Below are 19,580 nucleotides of genomic sequence, written 5' to 3'. Positions count from 1 at the left end.
GTTCCAGGTTTCACCCACAAAAGCACCTTGCCAAGGCGGTGACATTTCATTCACAGGTTCCAGCTTTCACCCTCCAGGCACATAGCTGCATATGGACAAGTTATTCGCCGGATCCAGTTTCCACATCCCAATCAAGTGTGATAGGGTACAATGGTGTGAAAGTGATGTATGGGGCCTATATATTATCACTTCATTTCTACCAATGTAGGTGAAAATGATAATTTTCACTTACTTTTATAGAAAATAAGTACCTCACAGTGGCCCTTATTCTGATTGACGCGGACTTTACCGCGTACTTACGGATCGCGTCTTTATGGCGTCTGCGCATGCGTGGAGAACGCTACGCGCATGTGCCACGCCTTGACTCGGTACCAGTTCGGGCAAATCCCGTCCAAAACTGTTCACCGCTATCAGTCGGGAAATAGGGGCGTATTATGGGCGTCATGCGGAATGACACATGGGCGTAGTTTCAAAGTGGGCAAAACGGGGCGGAAACATGGGCGGACACGGGGGAGTACACTTATGTTGGGGGGCGTACATTCGGAAACCACTCCGAATGCACGCGATCAAAAAGGGCAGAAATGTGCGGTGTCCACAAGTGTACTATTGCTTTGCGGACACCACTCGTTCATGCGGTAGGCGAACGTACGCCTAATGACTACAACCATTAACACCTGAACCCAATAGAATCTACTCCTTTACTCATTACTCACTAATAGGCCGCTTGTCAGTGCTTTAATTGAAACCATTGCACTTACATTGCTGTAAGGGTTAATGTGTGCAATGCATGTGTTAGGCATGCTTGTAAGGATATATTGGAATCTAATTGATTTCAATTCCAAATAAGCATTTTTTTATGAGGATAGGTAATTGAATAAGTGGGTCATGTGATGTATAGCAGAAGATACTTCATAGTGGGTTGTTTGGCGTAAATACTCCGCTTACGTGCGGTAGCACCGCTTGGCTCCCGTTCGGATGCGGTATTCCCGAGCATACTCTGTAATACTCTGTAATACCGTGCCGAATCGGAGTGTTTCTCCCGCACACGCATGCTTTGTATGTCGTCCGTAAACACGCCCTGTTCTTAAAGAGTGAGTCCGTCCGAATGCGGAGGACACGTGGGCGTTTCTACGGACGATGGCCGCACGCGGCAAAACACCGTGGCGTGCGGACCGCACCGTAAGAATGCGGGAATATCCGCACCGATCAGAATAAGGGCCAGTGGCTGGAACATCTCATACTGTTTTTGGCTTTCATTCCCCAACCATTACGCCGTGGCCAGAACATTTTCTGCGTCGGTTCCGGCTTTCACTCCCAGAAGCATCCCGTCGCGTCCAGAACATCTCATGCGTCGGTTCCAGCTTTCAGTTCCAAAAACACCTCGCCGCGGCCAGAACATATCATCCGTCGGTTCCAGCTTTACCCCCAAGCACCTTGCCAAGGCGGTGACATTTCATTCACAGGTTCCAGCTTTCACCCTCCAGGCACATAGCTGCATACTGTATGGACAAGTTATTCGCCGGATCCAGTTTCCACATCCCAATCAAGTGTGATAGGGTACAATGGTGTGAAAGTGATATATGGGGCCTATATATTATCACTTCATTTCTGCCAATGTAGGTGAAAATGATAATTTTCACTTACTTTTGTAGAAAATAAGAACGTCACAGCGGCCGGAACATCTTATGCTCCGTTATTGGCTTTCACCCCTCAACCATTACGCCGTGGCCGGAACATTTTCTGCGTCGGTTCCGGCTTTCACTCCCAAAAGCATCCCGTCGCGTCCAGAACATCTCATGCGTCGGTTCTGGCTTTCACTCCTAAAAGCACCTCGTCGTGGCCAGAACATCTCATCCGTCGGTTCTGGCTTAACCCCCCAAGCACCTTGCCAAGTCGGGAACATTTCATTCACAGGTTCCAGCTTTTACCCTCCAGGCACATAGCCGTGTACGGAACAAATTATTCCCAGGTTCCGATTTTCACACCCCAATCGAATGTGAAAGGGTACAGCGGTGTGAAAGTAATATATGGGGCCTATAAATGATCACATTTTTTTTACCAAAGAAGGTGGAAATAACAATTTTCACCTACTTTTGTAGAAAATAAGTACCTCACAGCAGCCGGTACATCTCATGCGCCGGTTTCGGCTTTCACCGCCAAACCACCACGCCGCTACTGGAACATTCCTTTCACCGGTTCCAGGTTTCACCCACAAAAGCACCTTGCCAAGGCAGTACCATTTCATTCACAGGTTCCAGCTTTCACCCTCCAGGCACATAGCTGCATATGGACAAGTTATTTGCCGGATCCAGTTTTCACATCCCAATCAAGTGTGATAGGGTCCAGTGGTGTGAAAGTGGTTTATGGGGACTATATATTATCACTTCATTTCTACCAAAGTAGGTGAAATTTATCATTTTCACTTACTTTTGTAGAAAATAAGTACCACACAGCGGCCGAAACATCTCATGCTCCGTTTTTGGCTTTCACCCCCCAACCATCACGCCGCAGCCGGAACATTTTCTGCGTCGGTTCCAGCTTTCATTCCCAAAAGCATCTCGTCGTAGGCCAGAACATCTTATGCGTCGGTTCCGGCTTTCACTCCCAAAAGCATCCCGTCGCGTCCAGAACATCTCATGCGTCGGTTCTGGCTTTCACTCCCAAAAGCATCCCGTCGCGGCCAGAACATCTCATGCGTTGGTTTCAGCTTTCACTTCCAAAAGCACCTCATCACGGCCAGAACATCTCATCCGTCGGTTCCGGCTTCAACCCCCAAGCACCTTGCTAAGTCAGGAACATTTCATCACAGGTTCCAGATTTTACCCTCCAGGCACATAGCTGCGTACAAGTTATTCCCAGATTCCGGTTTTCACACCCCAATCGAATGTGAAAGGGTACAGCGGTGTGAAAGTGGTATATGGGGTCTAAATATTATCACTTTTTTTTACCAGAGGAGGTGAAAATAACAATTTTCACCTACTTTTGTAGAAAATAAGTACCTTGCAGCAGTCGGTACATCTCATGCGCCGGTTCCGGCTTTCACTGCCCAACCATCACGCCGGAACATTTCTTGTGCCGGTTCCAGGTTTCACCCACAAAAGCACCTTGCCAAGGCGGTGACATTTCATTCACAGGTTCCAGCTTTCACCCTCCAGGCACATAGCTGCATATGGACAAGTTATTTGCCGGATCCAGTTTTCACATCCCAATCAAGTGTGATAGGGTACAGTGGTGTGAAAGTGGTTTATGGGGACTATATATTATAACTTCATTTCTACCAAAGTAGGTGAAATTGATCATTTTCACTTACTTTTGTAGAAAATAAGTACGTCACAGCGGCCGAAACATCTCATGCTCCGTTTTTGGCTTTCACCCCCCAACCATCACGCCGCAGCCGGAACATTTTCTGCGTCGGTTCCAGCTTTCATTCCCAAAAGCATCTCGTCGCAGGCCAGAACATCTCATGCCTCGGTTCTGGCTTTCACTCCCAAAAGCACCTCGTCGTGGCCAGAACATCTCATCCGTCGGTTCCGGCTTTACCCCCCAAGCACCTTGCCAAGGTGGGAACATTTCATTCACAGGTTCCAGCTTTTACCCTCCAGGCACATAGCCGTGTACGGAACAAATTATTCCCAGGTTCCGATTTTCACACCCCAATCGAATGTGAAAGGGTACAGCGGTGTGAAAGTAATATATGGGGCCTATAAATGATCACATTTTTTTTACCAAAGAAGGTGGAAATAACAATTTTCACCTACTTTTGTAGAAAATAAGTACCTCACAGCAGCCGGTACATCTCATGCGCCGGTTTTGGCTTTCACCGCCAAACCACCACGCCGCTACTGGAACATTCCTTTCACCGGTTCCAGGTTTCACCCACAAAAGCACCTTGCCAAGGCAGTACCATTTCATTCACAGGTTCCAGCTTTCACCCTCCAGGCACATAGCTGCATATGGACAAGTTATTTGCCGGATCCAGTTTTCACATCCCAATCAAGTGTGATAGGGTACAGTGGTGTGAAAGTGGTTTATGGGGACTATATATTATCACTTCATTTCTACCAAAGTAGGTGAAATTTATCATTTTCACTTACTTTTGTAGAAAATAAGTACCACACAGCACCCGAAACATCTCATGCTCCGTTTTTGGCTTTCACCCCCCAACCATCACGCCGCAGCCGGAACATTTTCTGCGTCGGTTCCAGCTTTCATTCCCAAAAGCATCTCGTCGCAGGCCAGAACATCTTATGCGTCGGTTCCGGCTTTCACTCCCAAAAGCATCCCGTCGCGTCCAGAACATCTCATGCGTCGGTTCTGGCTTTCACTCCCAAAAGCATCCCGTCGCGGCCAGAACATCTCATGCGTTGGTTTCAGCTTTCACTTCCAAAAGCACCTCGTCACGGCCAGAACATCTCATCCGTCGGTTCCGGCTTCAACCCCCAAGCACCTTGCTAAGTCAGGAACATTTCATCACAGGTTCCAGATTTTACCCTCCAGGCACATAGCTGCGTACAAGTTATTCCCAGATTCCGGTTTTCACACCCCAATCGAATGTGAAAGGGTACAGCGGTGTGAAAGTGGTATATGGGGTATAAAAATTATCACTTTTTTTACCAAAGGAGGTGAAAATAACAATTTTCACATACTTTTGTAGAAAATAAGTACCTTGCAGCAGTCGGTACATCTCATGCGCCGGTTCCGGCTTTCACTGCCCAACCATCACGCCGGAACATTTCTTGTGCCGGTTCCAGGTTTCACCCACAAAAGCACCTTGCCAAGGCGGTGACATTTCATTCACAGGTTCCAGCTTTCACCCTCCAGGCACATAGCTGCATATGGACAAGTTATTTGCCGGATCCAATTTTCACATCCCAATCAAGTGTGATAGGGTACAATGGTGTGAAAGTGATATATGGGGCCTATATATTATCACTTCATTTCTACCAAAGTAGGTGAAATTGATCATTTTCACTTACTTTTGTAGAAAATAAGTACGTCACAGCGGCCGAAACATCTCATGCTCCGTTTTTGGCTTTCACCCCCCAACCATCACGCCGCAGCCGGAACATTTTCTGCGTCGGTTCCAGCTTTCATTCCCAAAAGCATCTCGTCGCAGGCCAGAACATCTCATGCGTCGGTTCTGGCTTTCACTCCCAAAAGCACCTCGTCGTGGCCAGAACATCTCATCCGTCGGTTCCGGCTTTACCCCCCAAGCACCTTGCCAAGGTGGGAACATTTCATTCACAGGTTCCAGCTTTTACCCTCCAGGCACATAGCCGCGTACATAACAAGCTATTCGCTGGTTCAGGTTTTCACACCCCAATCAAATGTGAAAGGGTACAGCGGTGTGAAAGTGGTATATGGGGCCTATAAATTATCACTTTTTTTTTTACCAAAGTAGGTGAAAATTATTATTTTCACCTACTTCAGTAGAAAAAAGTATTACTGACATTCAATAAAAAAGCAATGCAGACAATATCACTGCTATCTCCCGCACTGATATCAGCCCTGATTTGGCTCGCTGTCTGCATAAAATAATATAAGGACCTCAATTCATCAAACTTTAAACATAATTTAAGGAAGACCATACATATTTGATAAATATACATGTATGCCAGGAAGATATTATCACGCCTGCTTACCTGTTGTGGGTAGCTGCTCCTGCAATTTGACGTTTGGAATATGCTGTCGTAAAAATGATGTCACAGTAGTCCAGAGACGTAGCTGGGTAAGTAGTTGACATCACAATTCATTCGTGGAGAAGGTCTACCTGAAAAAAAGAAGAAGGAGGCGCGATAATATGTTCATGACATACATGCATATTTATTAATAATGTGTCTTACATCGTAACACACATAAATGCAGTACTATACAGACAACACAAGTCATCCTTATCAGTTCCTGCCCCAGTGATTGCAAATACATGCTACAGCACATATTAGACCCTTAACTGTGGACCCGTTACTCAGTTTTACAAACTGAGCAGGTCCCCGGGTATGTGCTCTGAAGCAGCCAGTCTTGAGGAGCTGTCAGGGACTATCACCCCCCAAAGCACCTCACAGTGCCTGGAACATCTCATGCGCCAGTTTAGGCTTTCACCCGCCTTCAAGCCCATCGCAAAAGCATGACAATCTCATGCTCCGGATCTGGCACCTCTCCAAAGCACCTCAACGCGTCCGGAACATTTCATGCGCCGCTTCCGGCTTTCACCCCCAAACACCACGCCGCGGCCAGAACATTTATTGCGACGGTTCCAAATTTCACCCCCAAAAGCACCTCGTCGCAGCCAGAATATCTCATACGTCGGTTCAGGCTTCAACCCCTCCCAAGCACCTTGCCAAGGTGGGAACATTTCATTCACAGGTTCCAGCTTTTACCCTCCAGGCACATAGCTGCATATGGACAAGTTATTCGCCAGATCCAGTTTTCACACCCCAATCAAGTGTTATAACATTTCCTGCACCGGTTCCGGCTTTCACTCCCAAAAGCACCTCGTCGCAGGCCAGAACATCTCATGCGTCGGTTTCCGGCTTTCACACCTTAATCTAATGTGAAAGGGTACAGCGGTGTGAAAGTGGTATATGAGGCCTATATGTGATCACATTTTTTTTACCAAAGTAGGTGGAAATAACAATTTTCACCTACTTTTGTAGAAAATAAGTAACTCACACGCCGCGACCGGAACATTCCTTGCGTCGGTTCCGGCTTTCACTCCCAAAAGCACCTCGTCGCGTGCCAGAACATCTCATGCGTCGGTTCTGGCTTTCACTCCCAAAAGCATACCGTCGCGGCCAGAACATCTCATGCGTCGGTTCCAGCTTTCACTTCCAAAAGCACCTCGTCACGGCCAGAACATCTCATCCGTCGGTTCCGGCTTCAACCCCCAAGCACCTTGCTAAGTCAGGAACATTTCATCACAGGTTCCAGATTTTACCCTCCAGGCACATAGCTGCGTACAAGTTATTCCCAGATTCCGGTTTTCACACCCCAATCGAATGTGAAAGGGTACAGCGGTGTGAAAGTGGTATATGGGGTCTAAAAATTATCACTTTTCTTTTACCAAAGCAGGTGAAAATAACAATTTTCACCTACTTTTGTAGAAAATAAGTACCTTGCAGCAGTCGGTACATCTCATGCGCCGGTTCTGGCTTTCACTGCCCAACCATCACGCCGGAACATTTCTTGTGCCGGTTCCAGGTTTCACCCACAAAAGCACCTTGCCAAGGCGGTGACATTTCATTCACAGGTTCCAGCTTTCACCCTCCAGGCACATAGCTGCATATGGACAAGTTATTCGCCGGATCCAGTTTCCACATCCCAATCAAGTGTGATAGGGTACAATGGTGTGAAAGTGATGTATGGGGCCTATATATTATCACTTCATTTCTACCAATGTAGGTGAAAATGATAATTTTCACTTACTTTTATAGAAAATAAGTACCTCACAGTGGCTGGAACATCTCATACTGTTTTTGGCTTTCATCCCCCAACCATTACGCCGTGGCCAGAACATTTTCTGCGTCGGTTCCGGCTTTCACTCCCAGAAGCATCCCGTCGCGTCCAGAACATCTCATGCGTCGGTTCCAGCTTTCAGTTCCAAAAACACCTCGCTGCGGCCAGAACATATCATCCGTCGGTTCCAGCTTTACCCCCAAGCACCTTGCCAAGGCGGTGACATTTCATTCACAGGTTCCAGCTTTCACCCTCCAGGCACATAGCTGCATACTGTATGGACAAGTTATTCGCCGGATCCAGTTTCCACATCCCAATCAAGTGTGATAGGGTACAATGGTGTGAAAGTGATATATGGGGCCTATATATTATCACTTCATTTCTGCCAATGTAGGTGAAAATGATAATTTTCACTTACTTTTGTAGAAAATAAGAACGTCACAGCGGCCGGAACATCTTATGCTCCGTTTTTGGCTTTCACCCCTCAACCATTACGCCGTGGCCGGAACATTTTCTGAGTCGGTTCCGGCTTTCACTCCCAAAAGCATCCCGTCGCGTCCAGAACATCTCATGCGTCGGTTCTGGCTTTCACTCCTAAAAGCACCTCGTCGTGGCCAGAACATCTCATCCGTCGGTTCTGGCTTAACCCCCCAAGCACCTTGCCAAGTCGGGAACATTTCATTCACAGGTTCCAGCTTTTACCCTCCAGGCACATAGCCGTGTAAGGAACAAATTATTCCCAGGTTCCGATTTTCACACCTCAATCGAATGTGAAAGGGTACAGCGGTGTGAAAGTAATAAATGGGGCCTAAAAATGATCACATTTTTTTTACCAAAGAAGGTGGAAATAACAATTTTCACCTACTTTTGTAGAAAATAAGTACCTCACAGCAGCCGGTACATCTCATGCGCCGGTTTCGGCTTTCACCGCCAAACCACCACGCCGCTACTGGAACATTCCTTTCACCGGTTCCAGGTTTCACCCACAAAAGCACCTTGCCAAGGCAGTACCATTTCATTCACAGGTTCCAGCTTTCACCCTCCAGGCACATAGCTGCATATGGACAAGTTATTTGCCGGATCCAGTTTTCACATCCCAATCAAGTGTGATAGGGTCCAGTGGTGTGAAAGTGGTTTATGGGGACTATATATTATCACTTCATTTCTACCAAAGTAGGTGAAATTTATCATTTTCGGGAGGTGTGGCCACGACGGCGTGCGTGAGGTGAGGAGGTTCCTGCTCTCCGGTGTCTCCATGTCGGAGTGACGGCCACCCGAACGCTCCCTGACCCCAACCAAATGGATGCCGTAAATTGAAGCACTGTATCTGCCGGCTGCTCAAATGCAATAGAAGAGAGCGCTATAGAGCTGATACCTTGTCTGGTCTCCCGTGGGGGTTCCCGGCGGTAAGCGGTGACGGAGGGCGGAGGTGACGCTGCGGCTTGTTCCGGCCAGGACTGATTGCCGATGGGAATGATCTTCTAACGCCTGATCTGACCCTGCCTGTAGCGGCGAGTGTGTGGCGGCTTACTTCGCGGGAGCGGAGAGAGACGGATACCCCGCCGTCTGACTCCTGAGACGCCAAGCAAAGAGGCGAGATCAGGGCTCCGTATCAAGGTGCCCCAGCAAGATCTGCTTAATCGGCGGCTGAAGATGAGGAGGAAGGCGCTTGATTGCTAATGGTAAACTGTAAGTCCACACACACTCTATCCTGTTGCAAGGGCAAATATTAGCTGGAGACTTTCCCTATTGTGATTACACGGCTGATTATCACACTAGTTCCCGCAGGCTAAAAATTGTGATTAATAAAGCAAGAATGATACGCTGGTGCAAGTTGCCTTAAAGCTAGTCCTGCATAAGGCATTGCTGTGATTGAAGTACTGATCACTGTTGTTAAAGCGGCTGGCTTTGTAGTATATTCTGGTCTGTTTTATAAATCAGGGTCGACAAGCGGGCTTACTCTGGCAAAAATCCCCTGACTGCTTAGTGTGTGTGGTGAAGCTGTGGACTAATAAAGGAGTTGAACCCCTGGGACATTATAAGAGTTTCATTTGTTTGAACCAGAGATGGGTAAAACACAGAATACAGCGGCAGCTAGGCTGGAAAAGTTTGCCCGCACCCAGCCACGTACGGTTGGTAGCTCAAGAGATTCCACCCCACACAGTACCCCTACAAAGGAGAGTGGGGGAGCCGAGTCCCAGAATGAGGTCACCCTACAGCAGGTATTGGAGGCTGTAAATTCTAGTGAAAGCCGCCTGTCAGTTCAATTGGGCAAGGTCCAATCGGATATAACATTACTACGTGATGATGCTCAAAAAATCCGTACAAGGGTAACAGAGATAGAAACACGGATTTCAGAGATCGAAGATGTCTGCTCCCCACTTGCAATACAGGTTAAAAATATTGCTAAGGAAGTTAAAGAGCTACAAAGTAAAAATGTAGATATGGAAGGTCGGTTGCGCCGTAGCAACATCCGTATTGTAGGCCTTGAAGAAAGGGTTGAGGGGCCTTCGCCAGAACTGTTCGTGGAACAATGGATAAAGCAGACCCTGGGTAGTGAGACCCTCTCGCCCTTTTTCACAATTGAAAGAGCGCACAGAGTGCCATCTAAACCCCCAATCCCTGGTGGGCCTCCACGCACACTTATAGCCAAAGTTCTCCACTTTCGTGATCGGGACAATATACTAAGAGCTGCAAGGATTAAGGGGGATATATTATATAATGGTAGAAAAATCTCAATCTTTCCCGACCTCCCTTTGGAAATACAGAAAGAAAGAGCACGGTTTAAAGACATAAAAGCAAGGTTACGCGAGCTTAACATCAAATACGCAATGCTCTACCCGACGAAATTGAGGATAGCTGTAAATGACGTGACTAAATTCTTCTTTAATCCTGGAGAGGTAGCGGAGTGGTTGGACACAAACTATCCATCAAACCGGCAACTCACAGCTTAAATGTAGATATGACTGAGTGACTGTGTAGCCACTCTAGTCTATGCAATAGTTAATGCAATGGTTAATGTTATAGACTTTTTTTTTTTTTTTTTTGAGTATTTTGTAATATGGTTTATATTTACAGTATTATGGATAAATAGCAAAAGATAAGATCAAGCTATTTGTTAATACTGAAAAGGCAGCGGAAAAGTCGGATGTGAATTGTATATAGGGACATAACCTATATTAAGTAACAACCCATGATATGGAAATAGATTCGACTGGGGTGATTGGTCTAGATATTTGGGGTTGTGGAAATTGCTAGTGTAATGGTGTAAATTGATATCCTTGGAAATATATCAATGGACGCCTTTCCCCCTTTTTTTTTTTTTTTTTTTTTTTTGTTGAGTATTTTGTAACATGGTATTATGGATAAATAGCAAAAGATAAGATCAAGCTATTTGTTAATACTGAAAAGGCAGCGGAAAAGTCGGATGTGAATTGTATATAGGGACATAACCTATATTAAGTAACAACCCATGATATGGAAATAGATTCGACTGGGGTGATTGGTCTAGATATTTGGGGTTGTGGAAATTGCTAGTGTAATGGTGTAAATTGATATCCTTGGAAATATATCAATGGACGCCTTTCCCCCTTTTTTTTTTTTTCTTCCCTGGATGGGCAATATCTAGCATTGACGATGTAAACAACATAATAGAGGCATATATTATGTATATTATGTAAATGAAAGGTTGGGGTAGGGCGGGTGGAAAGTCACAGGCTGGGTCATCGGAGGGTAGGCACGCCAAAAGAAAAAGGGTGGTCTGAAGTTAAAAGCCTCTAGTGAATGAGTAAGATTTATGTGAGTGGATAGAGTGGGTATAAGGTAGAGGGTATAGGTATGCCTAGTTGGGTAGGTTATACAGGGAGGGGGGCGGGATTGAATTATATGTTTTATTTGTTGTATGTCTTATGTCTTGGTACACGTGCTTGCAGCAATTATATATATATTAGAGAAGGACCTCTAGAAGATGACTTAACTGTACTATCAAAACTTTTGCATGAAAAATTGTCAAAACCTAAAAAGTATCCTAGAAATGGTGGAGTATCAACCTGGTGGGAAAATGTTGTTAAAGGAGGAGAATGGTAACCTTTTTGACATGGAATGTTAGAGGGGTAAACGAGAGAGTAAAGCGCTCCTTGGTCTTGAAACATTGTAGATCCCTGAAGGCGGATGTAATCTGTCTCCAGGAGACACATCTATTTGGGGATAAGGTGGTCACACTGGACCGGCCATGGATAGGAGCGTCTTTCCACTCACGTTTCTCCTCTTCTTCGCGGGGGGTGTCCGTCCTAATCAAGAAAGGTGTTAGGTTTGAATTACTAAATTCAAGAATAGACCCCCTTGGTCGATATGTGTTCTTGGAAGGGCTCATTGAGATGATTAGATATTGCATCCTTGCTATCTATGTACCCCCCCCCTTTACATTTGAGGTTTTGAGACACGCGGTAGAATTTGTAACAGAAAGACCAGAAGCCGCAATAATATGCTTAGGAGACTTCAATGCTGTCATGAACCCTGGATTGGATAGATGGCTTAGTAAAGGGGTCTATCCTGATGGTAGTAGTAATCTATCTAATTATATCCAAGAAATTGGATGGTGGGACGTGTGGAGGGAAAGATATCCCCTGAGTAAACAATATTCCTGCTACTCCTCATCCCATCACACCTTCTCAAGAATTGACATGATATTGGTGTCTAAAAATTTATTAAAATCAATTAAGTCGGTGGAATATAAATCTCAGGGGATTTCGGACCATACTCCAATAGTGATGCAGGTAGACAAATGTGAGCAGGTCGGGTACACATATTGGAGATTGCACCCTTCCTGGTTGACTCAAATAGGTAATCTAGACGACCTTGAAGAAATTGTCAACACCTTCTTTAGGATTAATGAAGATACATCACAATTCGATATAGTATGGGATACCTTTAAAGCGGTCCTGAGGGGTGACCTGATAAAAAAGATAGCTGGGGTGAAAAAGAGAACGCAGCTCTTAACGTTAGATCTGGAAGGGTCAATGCAAGAAAAGGAACGAAAATATATAACAGAAAAATCCGAGGTGGCTAGGGTAGATTGGATGGCATCGAAACAGAAATGGGTAGAACACCTTCAAACCCTGGTTAATCAAAACTTGGTAAAACAAACCCATATGTTCTATAATAACATCGATAGAGCCGGTAGATACATGGCTTATTTGACTAAAGTCAATAAACCATCGAATACTGTGGTTAAAATCTATTCTGAGACCGGTCGTCTGTGTTTATCAGCAAGCGATATAACATCTGCGTTCAAAGAACACTTTAGTCAGGTCTATAACTCTAGGATCAGTGTAGCCGAGGAGTCCCTAATCAAATACCTCAGCGATACAAATCTCCCCGTGCTGTCAGAGGAGGAGAGCAGAGCTCTTGATGCCCCCTTCACGATAGAGGAAGTAAAAGATGTGATAAGAGCATTACCAACAAATAAGGCCTCGGGGAGTGACGGTTTACCAGGGGAATTATATAAACAGCTGGTTGGGTCCTTGGCCCCTAGATTGTTACGTCTTTTTCAAGAAATGGATGAAGGAGGTAGTCTCCCTAAATCCATGTCTGAAGCCATTATTACGTTAATATACAAAAGCGGTAAAGATCCCACATCTGTGGACTCTTACCGGCCAATATCATTAATGACAGTTGACGCCAAGGTATATGCAAAAATACTGGCCAATAGACTTGATAAGGTTGTTGGCAGTATAGTTCACCCTGACCAAAATGGCTTTATGAAGGGGAAATCGACTGCTAACAACATTAGACGTGTTTATACATACATCCAGATGGCAGATATGTCTGGATGTGATGTGGGAATCGCATCTTTTGATGCGAATAAAGCTTTTGATTGTGTAGAATGGCCCTATTTAAAATGCGTTTTAATGGCTTTTGGAATGGGGAATAAATTTATAGATCGGGCGTTCTCATTATACAGTCAGCCAACAGCTCGTATACTGGTTAATGGATATGTCTCTGAACCGTTTCAACTATCCCGAGGTACACGCCAGGGCTGTCCGCTCTCGCCCCTTCTCTTTGCGGTGGCCATAGAGCCGTTAGCCTGCAGATTGAGAAATAGTTTGGGGAGGGTGGGGATAGGTGATAATATTATCTCCCTTTATGCCGACGACCTCCTCGTGGGCATGGTAGATCGACCAGGTAAACTATCTGGGGTGGTAGACGTCATTGGAGAATATGGCCTATACTCAGGACTAACCATGAATTATAGCAAATCATATATATTAACATCTGAGATAGAACGGAACAACAGTATGTTGAGTAACTGTGGAATTCAACAAGCTGAGAAAATTAAATATCTAGGGATTATAATTTCGAAAAACTCCAGGGATTATATTCAGGATAATTTAGAGCCTGTCCTAAAAGAAATGAAAACTAAATTTAAAAGCTGGCAGAAGCTTCCACTTACAGTAATGGGTCGTGCTAATCTCGTGAAGATGTCAATTCTACCAAAGCTGCTTTATATCTTCCTGCAGGCTCCGGTATTTATCGGGGATAGCATCTTTGGTAGGATAAATTCCGTAATTCTGTCTTTTGTATGGTGCAACAAAACACCTAGAATTAAAATGACAGCTTTATGTAGAGACAGGAATAGAGGCGGAATAGCACTACCGAATCTTAAAATATATTACTATGCAGCCCAAATGAGCCATTTGGTTGGATGGGTTAATAAAGATGAAAATTCGGATGATCTGCTAGCTTTTATTTTGAAGTTTGAACTAGGGCTAACTCCATCACAAGTGGTTGTGATGAGAAGCGGCTCAAGAAAAAAAATTTCCCCGATAATCCGACAGGCCCAAAATATATGGAAGCGGGTAGAAGGAATGATGCAGTATCGGGGAGATGACCCTGAGCTAAATATATTTTCACTATCACAGCTACAAAAATTAAAGAAACATCAGGGCAATAGGATATGGGCCCAGGTTGGAATATCCTCATTGGGACAGATTATGCAGAGTGGGGAAATAAAATCGTTTACTCAGCTACAAGGCGAATTTGAGCTACCACAAAATATGTTATTTCGTTATTCACAAATGAGGAGTGCTGTGGTATATGAGAATAAGGTTAAACCCCTTAATATAGCCGAGTCCCCTACGAGGAAATTTATGAAAAAATTACCAAAGAGTAAACGTCTATCCCGATGCTATAAATTCTTGAAGGAAGGACCCCCAGTAGACGACATGGTAAATCTGATGTTGAAATGGAAGCACGACATACCTGATTTAGATGAGAGCAGCTGGAAAAGGACCCTGCAAGTTCCCGCTAAGGTCACCAAATCACTTAGGATACAACAAATACAAATAAACATTCTATATAGAACCTATTATACGCCAGATAGGATAAGTAAATTCTCAAAAGACCACTGTAATAGATGCCCCAAATGTAAGATCATGGGCTGTAACTTCTGGCACCTAATGTGGGGCTGCAAAGTTCTTCAAGGGTACTGGCAAGAAGTGGGAAAGGTGCTAATAAACCTTGGAATTCCAAGGTCCAGTATTAAACCTTTGGGTTTGGTGTTGGGAGTATGGCCAGATAATGTAATGTCAGCAGATGATGAAAAATTGGCTGGTAATCTATGTGCAATTGCAAAAGTAATAATAGCCAGATCATGGATGGCTCAAAAAGGACCCGACAACCGAGCTTGGATCAGTATGGTTAACAGTACAGTCGAACACGAGAAATATACGTATATTATAGGGAAGGCAGTGGGGAAGTTTCACGCCATTTGGGGCAAATGGATCTATTCGAAATATAGCACAACACTGTAGGCACATATAGAATGTAAGCACATTTAAAGATTATGGAAAGTTTTAGGGTTTATTATTGGGGATCAATTGTAAGTAAATAAAGATAATGAGGAAATCTGAAATAAATAACACTATAGGGCACAAAAGTATATCCTTTTATCATATAAGCTTTTTTTAAGTATGAAGTGATGTAAATTATATGAAGTTTAATTGAATAAAAGACACCATAGGGCACAAAAAATTATATATTTTTTTAAACTATAAGTATACCAAGTATGAAGAGGTGTAAAATATATGAAGTGATGTAAACTACGTGAATAGAAGAGTTCACTAAGGTATCATATATATATTTGACAATTTTGCATTCTTGTTTTTGTTCTTTTCTCTCAGGGTGTTTTTTTTTTTTTGTTTCGATAATCCTTATGGGTCGAAGGTATAGTAGATAAGAGATATAGGGTAGCCTTTCCAGGTGTAATAGACTGTTAATGTAATAAAGTAAAAGGTCCATAGCTAAAGGTTGATAAGGGGGTATAAAAAGAAGCGAATTGGCAACGAACCTGATCTGGTGCTTTTAAATAGTAAAGGGAAAGGAAGAGAAAACGAAGAAAAGACATCATGAGGAAAAAATGTGGATAGGGCGATGAGCTGCAAGCACGGGTGTGTGAAGTGTGTTATTGTTTTTGTATGATATGGTATAAATATAAGTAAATAACTATGAATAGTAAATTTTTTAAAAATGTCTGGTTGATTGTATGAATTTGTATACTGAGAAAAACTAATAAAGAACTGTAAAAAAAAAAGAAATTTATCATTTTCACTTACTTTTGTAGAAAATAAGTACCACACAGTGGGCGAAACATCTCATGCTCCGTTTTTGGCTTTCACCCCCCAACCATCACGCCGCAGCCGGAACATTTTCTGCGTCGGTTCCAGCTTTCATTTACAAAAGCATCTCGTCGCAGGCCAGAACATCTTATGCGTCGGTTCCGGCTTTCACTCCCAAAAGCATTCCGTCGCGTCCAGAACATCTCATGCGTCGGTTCCAGCTTTCACTTCCAAAAGCACCTCGTCACGGCCAGAACATCTCATCCGTCGGTTCCGGCTTCAACCCCCAAGCACCTTGCTAAGTCAGGAACATTTCATCACAGGTTCCAGATTTTACCCTCCAGGCACATAGCTGCGTACAAGTTATTCCCAGATTCCGGTTTTCACACCCCAATCGAATGTGAAAGGGTACAGCGGTGTGAAAGTGGTATATGGGGTCTAAAAATTATCACTTTTCTTTTACCAAAGCAGGTGAAAATAACAATTTTCACCTACTTTTGTAGAAAATAAGTACCTTGCAGCAGGTTCTGGCTTTCACTGCCCAACCATCACGCCGGAACATTTCTTGTGCCGGTTCCAGGTTTCACCCACAAAAGCACCTTGCCAAGGCGGTGACATTTCATTCACAGGTTCCAGCTTTCACCCTCCAGGCACATAGCTGCATATGGACAAGTTATTCGCCGGATCCAGTTTCCACATCCCAATCAAGTGTGATAGGGTACAATGGTGTGAAAGTGATGTATGGGGCCTATATATTATCACTTCATTTCTACCAATGTAGGTGAAAATGATAATTTTCACTTACTTTTATAGAAAATAAGTACCTCACAGTGGCTGGAACATCTCATACTGTTTTTGGCTTTCATCCCCCAACCATTATGCCGTGGCCAGAACATTTTCTGCGTCGGTTCCGGCTTTCACTCCCAGAAGCATCCCGTCGCGTCCAGAACATCTCATGCGTCGGTTCTGGCTTTCACTCCTAAAAGCACCTCGCCGTGGCCAGAACATCTCATCCGTCGGTTCCAGCTTTCAGTTCCAAAAACACCTCGCCGCGGCCAGAACATCTCATCCGTCGGTTCCGGCTTTACCCCCAAGCACCTTGCCAAGGCGGTGACATTTCATTCACAGGTTCCAGCTTTCACCCTCCAGGCACATAGCTGCATACTGTATGGACAAGTTATTCGCCGGATCCAGTTTCCACATCCCAATCAAGTGTGATAGGGTACAATGGTGTGAAAGTGATATATGGGGCCTATATATTATCACTTCATTTCTGCCAATGTAGGTGAAAATGATAATTTTCACTTACTTTTGTAGAAAATAAGAACGTCACAGCGGCCGGAACATCTTATGCTCCGTTTTTGGCTTTCACCCCTCAACCATTACGCCGTGGCCGGAACATTTTCTGCGTCGGTTCCGGCTTTCACTCCCAAAAGCATCCCGTCGCGTCCAGAACATCTCATGCGTCGGTTCTGGCTTTCACTCCTAAAAGCACCTCGCCGTGGCCAGAACATCTCATCCGTCGGTTCTGGCTTAACCCCCCAAGCACCTTGCCAAGTCGGGAACATTTCATTCACAGGTTCCAGCTTTTACCCTCCAGGCACATAGCCGTGTACGGAACAAATTATTCCCAGGTTCCGATTTTCACACCCCAATCGAATGTGAAAGGGTACAGCGGTGTGAAAGTAATATATGGGGCCTATAAATGATCACATTTTTTTTACCAAAGAAGGTGGAAATAACAATTTTCACCTACTTTTGTAGAAAATAAGTACCTCACAGCAGCCGGTACATCTCATGCGCCGGTTTCGGCTTTCACCGCCAAACCACCACGCCGCTACTGGAACATTCCTTTCACTGGTTCCAGGTTTCACCCACAAAAGCACCTTGCCAAAGCAGTACCATTTCATTCACAGGTTCCAGCTTTCACCCTCCAGGCACATAGCTGCATATGGACAAGTTATTTGCCGGATCCAGTTTTCACATCCCAATCAAGTGTGATAGGGTACAGTGGTGTGAAAGTGGTTTATGGGGACTATATATTATCACTTCATTTCTACCAAAGTAGGTGAAATTTATCATTTTCACTTACTTTTGTAGAAAATAAGTACCACACAGCACCCGAAACATCTCATGCTCCGTTTTTGGCTTTCACCCCCCAACCATCACGCCACAGCCGGAACATTTTCTGCGTCGGTTCCAGCTTTCATTCCCAAAAGCATCTCGTCGCAGGCCAGAACATCTTATGCGTCGGTTCCGGCTTTCACTCCCAAAAGCATCCCGTCGCGTCCAGAACATCTCATGCGTCGGTTCTGGCTTTCACTCCCAAAAGCATCCCGTCGCGGCCAGAACATCTCATGCGTTGGTTTCAGCTTTCACTTCCAAAAGCACCTCGTCACGGCCAGAACATCTCATCCGTCGGTTCCGGCTTCAACCCCCAAGCACCTTGCTAAGTCAGGAACATTTCATCACAGGTTCCAGATTTTACCCTCCAGGCACATAGCTGCGTACAAATTATTCCCAGATTCCGGTTTTCACACCCCAATCGAATGTGAAAGGGTACAGCGGTGTGAAAGTGGTATATGGGGTCTAAAAATTATCACTTTTTTTACCAAAGGAGGTGAAAATAACAATTTTCACCTACTTTTGTAGAAAATAAGTACCTTGCAGCAGTCGGTACATCTCATGCGCCGGTTCCGGCTTTCACTGCCCAACCATCACGCCGGAACATTTCTTGTGCCGGTTCCAGGTTTCACCCACAAAAGCACCTTGCCAAGGCGGTGACATTTCATTCACAGGTTCCAGCTTTCACCCTCCAGGCACATAGCTGCATATGGACAAGTTATTTGCCGGATCCAGTTTTCACATCCCAATCAAGTGTGATAGGGTACAGTGGTGTGAAAGTGGTTTATGGGGACTATATATTATAACTTCATTTCTACCAAAGTAGGTGAAATTGATCATTTTCACTTACTTTTGTAGAAAATAAGTACGTCACAGCGGCCGAAACATCTCATGCTCCGTTTTTGGCTTTCACCCCCCAACCATCACGCCGCAGCCGGAACATTTTCTGCGTCGGTTCCAGCTTTCATTACCAAAAGCATCTCGTCTCAGGCCAGAACATCTCATGCGTCGGTTCTGGCTTTCACTCCCAAAAGCACCTCGTCGTGGCCAGAACATCTCATCCGTCGGTTCCGGCTTTACCCCCCAAGCACCTTGCCAAGGTGGGAACATTTCATTCACAGGTTCCAGCTTTTACCCTCCAGGCACATAGCCGCGTACATAACAAGCTATTCGCCGGTTCAGGTTTTCACACCCCAATCAAATGTGAAAGGGTACAGCGGTGTGAAAGTGGTATATGGGGCCTATAAATTATCACTTTTTTTTTTTTACCAAAGTAGGTGAAAATTATTATTTTCACCTACTTCAGTAGAAAAAAGTATTACTGACATTCAATAAAAAAGCAATGCAGACAATATCACTGCTATCTCCCGCACTGATATCAGCCCTGAT

At 44.7% G+C, this 19,580-nt stretch overlaps 1 long non-coding RNA gene across 1 annotated transcript in view; it reads right to left on the bottom strand.

Annotated features, from left to right (window-relative positions):
* Positions 1-1,170: 1,170 nt before the first annotated feature.
* Positions 1,171-19,580, bottom strand: part of LOC146051500 (uncharacterized) — a 43,873-nt gene continuing 25,463 nt past the window's right edge. The window contains exons 2-3 of the long non-coding RNA XR_014466837.1: positions 13,904-14,049; positions 1,171-5,770 (exon numbers count right to left, since the gene is read on the bottom strand). This is a non-coding gene — a long non-coding RNA (uncharacterized LOC146051500). The remainder of the gene's footprint in view (positions 5,771-13,903; positions 14,050-19,580) is intronic.

The sequence above is a fragment of the Crinia signifera genome, unplaced genomic scaffold (genome assembly GCF_055691185.1).
Source record: "Crinia signifera unplaced genomic scaffold, ASM5569118v1 HAP2_SCAFFOLD_101, whole genome shotgun sequence".
In the NCBI taxonomy this organism is placed as follows: Eukaryota; Metazoa; Chordata; class Amphibia; order Anura; family Myobatrachidae; genus Crinia; species Crinia signifera.
Note: the sequence above shows the minus strand (reverse complement) of the source record. Positions and strands in the feature narration are given on the sequence as shown.